The following is a 4,866-nucleotide window of genomic DNA, read 5'->3' on the forward strand; positions in this document are numbered from 1 at the left end:
CTTTAATTTTTGTTCTAACCTTTTCGGCGAACAAAGATGGTAGACCGCTAATAAATCTTTCTTTCCAGAAATCATTATTGCAATCTTCTCTTATCATAACGTTTTCTAAAAACATATCTTTGTACCACCTAAAATCATCTAATTTGGGGCACCTAAGATTGTTTAATAATTCTAAACTCCTATCTTGGAAAAGTTTTGGTTCTCCAATAAAGTGTTTAGCAATACTGTAAATTAATGTTGCTGAAGCATCTTCTTTTGCTTCGTCAACAGCTGTTTGCATATTACCTTCCATTTTTAAGGTGGTTTCTATTGATACAGCTCCTAAAATTTGGGCTCTATTAACTTCAGTAAGATAATTATCCCACCAATTTTTTAATGTTCCTGTGAAACCAGAAATGACTAAGGTTGCTGCGTGTCTATCACTAGCATTCCTAGTTTTGTATGTTGTAATAGCAATACCCATTTCATGTAATTTTTTATAGATTTGGCTTTCTGCTAAACCATCTATATTCCATTCACTTATGTCTGATCCACTGTGAGATACTCCAGTTAGATAGACATCTTCTTCAAATTGGACATCTGGGAAAGACGGCCTTTTGTAATAATTCTTTTTTACAGGATGTCTAGTAGTAGTTATCCTCTGAACTTCTTTAGGAGTTTGGGATATCGTTGTGACTTTTGCAGTTGTTGTTTTATCCTGGGCTTTATTTAATTCTTCTAGCCTTTTCTTTAGCTTTTCTTCTAATTCTTTCATAGTAGGTGTTATAGTATCACCTGTATTTGGATTACTGGAGCTTGTTTTACTAGCTAGCTTAGTTTCAGTTATCTTTAGCTGTCTATTAATCTTATCTAGAATATCATCATCTAGATTAAATTCTTTAGTTAATTTTGGGAATTTTTCTGATGAATATTCTGGTAGCTTAATTATTGGATGTTTCTCCAATTTTGATTCTGTGTTGTTTTTTACTGGAATTGCCTGTTTACTAGTATCTTTTATTATTTGATTAGATACAGTATGTAGCAATTGGTTTGTATAATTATTTTGTTGGATTATCTGTTGATATCTTTTGTTTTGATATCAGCATTTGAATCCAATCCTTCTCTTTTAAAAGGGGAGGCAGTTATGGTTTCTTTGCCTACTGGTATAATTATCTCTTCTAATGGTGGAATTGGGGATTCTATGGTTCCTCTATTCCTAGTATACCATTTATTAACTATCATGGATAAAGATTCCTTTCTGCTAGGAACTTTTCCAGTTTTTTCAAACCATTTAAAGAATTTTATATTCTTTTTGGTTCTTCTTATGTCATCTAACCATTCTATCTTATGGTTGAGTCTGGATTCAAAACTATGCGTACTTTTATACCATTCAAACTTCTTTTTATGACTTTTCATTTCGTCATCTAAAGCTTTGTAATCTGGTATAAAGTTATCTTCTTTAATCATACCTAAGGCATCTCCTTCTTTTTCTTGTTGTAAGTCCATGTCACTAGCAGTTGGACTGTCTGTATTAACATCTGATTGTTGTGAATGATAATAGACTTTAGGAATAGTTTGTCTAAAATCTACTCCTTTAAGTTTTCTATTAATTTCATCCACAAAATTATCATGATTTGTACCTACTTCCTCCGGGGGTTTGAAAGAAGAAGGTCTTGAGAAAGACATTCTATGGCTTGACGAAGGTCTTGTATAAGACATTCGGCTACCTGATGATGATTCATGAACCGAGTTAGATCTAAGGAACTTTAGGTCGATAGATCCATCCGGGTACTGAATAACTTGCTCAATAGCAGAACTCTCAGGTTCAGCTTTTGGCTGAGTTATGGCATTAAAATGCCATTCATCTTTTGATAAAATGTCATCCCATTTTATTAATTTAGGGACAAAGGTACTACTATGTTCTTGGCTTGATTCCATGAGCATAGTAACTCCTTTGGGACTTACAATTTTAGCTTTTGGAGCTAAGGTTGTTTTCATAAGTCTGTAATATATTCTGTATATTACAGCTATTTCTTTTGTATTAACTTTGCTATTCATGTTTCTAGTTTTAATATTAAGAGTTAACGTATCTAGTACGTTTTGATCATTAATAGCTACTGAATAATTAGGATAACAATTAAAGTAAACCCGGCCATTAGCTAGGTTACTTTGTAATACTCCTAATAATGAATCTTCAAAGTTTAATAATCTATCATCTCTTAGTAAGAGACATAAGGGCGTATCTAAACCTAATCTGTAAAGCGGTTTGACCGCAACTTGGACAAGTCCTATGTGCAAGAAATTATAATTTCTTTGATATCTTTTAATATCTTGAACTTGTAATAATTTAAGAGTTTCTAAAGAACTATTGATGGCTATGGTTGATTGATACACATGATCATGGGAGGAACTGACGTTCCCATTGGGGCAGTTGTAAAACACACAAAAATTTCAATAACGAGGGAAAAGCGTATCCGGAACGATGACCCGGATGGTCCCATCACGCTCAATGACGAGGACATGGAAGGCATCGCCCAGTCGCATAATGGCGCACTGGTAATATATGTCCTTGTCAATAAATTTAGAATTAAACGTGTGCTAATTGATCCAGGTAGCTCGGCTAATATCGTCCGATGGAGAGTCGTCGAGCCGGGGATTACTAGATGGATCGTGCGCCGACATACGTCCTCAACGAATTCAACATGGCATGCGAAATGATGTAGGGTGAGATCACCTTACCGATTAATATGGCAGGAACTACGCAGCAGACAAATTTTTAAGTGATAGAAGGAGATATGGGATACAATGCATTGCTGGGCAGACCGTGGATTCACCTCGTAAGAGCGGTTCCCTCGACTATGCATCAGGTATTGAAATTTTTGACTCCAGAAGGTATCAAAACCGTCCGTGGTGAACAACAGGCAGCAAAAAAAATGTTCGCAGTTGAAGAATCTGTTAAGGCTATAAAGGCGCTAGATCGGAACGAAGGGAAGAATACCAAATAGTAATCACAGATCCCGATCCCGGAATCTTCGAAAGATCGAAACGGAGACACATTAGATAATGAGTTAAAATTCGGAGTGCCGAGAACATTCGTGGCGCCCGATGATTCTGATGCCAGTATGTCCACAGTCGAAGAGCTCGAGCAAGTCATATTGTTCGACCATCTACCAGAGAAGAAGGTATACCTGGGCACGGGGTTGACCCCCGAGCTCAGGAAAGAATTTATTGAGTTTCTTAAAAATAACTCAGATTGCTTTGCTTGGTCCCATTTAGACATGACAGGTATTTCACCGGACGTGGCGACACACAAGTTGAGCCTGGATCTAAGTTTTTCTCCGGTCAAATAAAAGCGGAGGCCACAACCCGAGGTAAAACATGAATTCGTCCAGGGGACGAGGTAGCCAGCTCCCAATATAGGGTCCATTCGAGAGGTAAAATACTCGGATTGGTTAGCTAACGTTGTAGTAGTGCCTAAAAAGGGAATAAGTTCGAATGTGTGTGTAGACTATAAAGATTTAAACAAAGCTTTGCATCGAAGGATTCATTTCCTTTATGCATCGATCGTATGATCGACGCCACTAACGGGTCACGACACGCGAGTTTCCTCGATGCATACTCCGAGTACAACCAAATACAAATGGACGCGGAGGATCGAAAAAAAATCTCCTTTTATAACTAGGTACGGCACGCCAATGTTATAATGTAATGCCCTTCGGCTTAAAAAATGCCGGTGCCACCTATCAGAGTTTAGTCAACCGCATGTTTGAACACCAAATAGGGAAATCCACGGAAGTTTATATAGATGACATGGTGGTTAAGTCCCTGCGAGCAGAGGACCACTTGAAATTTATGCAGGAAACTTTCAGCATATTAAGAAAGTACAACATGAAGCTGAACCCGAAAAAATGTGCCTTCGGAGTCGGATCGGGAAAGTTTCTCGGATTCATGGTATCAAATCGAGAGATCGAAATCAACCCGGATAAGATAAAGGCAATCAAAGATATCACCGTGATTAATGACATCAAAGGGGTACAAAGATTGACCGGACGGATAGCTGCCCTAAGCCGATTAATCTCCAGATCCTCGGACAAGAGTCATCGATTTTTCTCGTTGCTAAAGAAAAAGATTGACTTTGTATGGACCCCCGAATGTCGTACGGCCTTAGCAAAACTCAAAAGGTTCTTATCGAGCCCGCCTTTGCTCCCGCGAGCCAAAAGTGAACGAGCGAGGTGTATCTATACTTAGCGGGGTGTCGAGATAGCGGTGAGCGGCCACCGGTTCGAGAGGAGAAAGTACGCGATACCGTTCTTATGTAAGTATAACCCTCGGTGACGCAAAAGCGGTACCCACATTTGGAAAAACTCTCTTTGGCTTTATTAAGTGTCGAAAATTAAAACTTTACTTTCGGTGTCCAAACCATATGCGTCGTAACATCGTACTCCCCTAAAGAATGTCATGTGCGCTTAACCGAAATCTCGGTAAGACTAGCAAAGTGGGTTGTGGAGATTAGCGAGTATGATATTGAATACAAACCTGACTGCGATAAAATCCCAAATATTGGCGGATTTCGTGGCTGATTACACACCGGCCATGATTGCGTCGATAAGGAAATCGCCTTTATCTCGGGGACCGATGCGGGATCTAGACTCTTTCTACCGGACGGTGCTTCTAATGTTCGGGGTTAGGGATCGTTCTTAAACCTCCCTCGAAAAGACGTAATAAGACAATCCGTTAGATACGGTGATTTAACTAACAAGCGAATATGAGGCTATGATTGTAGGTTTAGAATTGGCTAAAGCTTGGGAGGTACCGAGATCATTGAGGGCGAATGCGATTCTACTCACCGGTGGTCAGCAAACGAATGGAACCTTCGAAATAAAGGAT

The sequence above is a fragment of the Lycium ferocissimum genome, chromosome 5 (genome assembly GCF_029784015.1).
Source record: "Lycium ferocissimum isolate CSIRO_LF1 chromosome 5, AGI_CSIRO_Lferr_CH_V1, whole genome shotgun sequence".
NCBI classification, from domain to species: domain Eukaryota; kingdom Viridiplantae; phylum Streptophyta; class Magnoliopsida; order Solanales; family Solanaceae; genus Lycium; species Lycium ferocissimum.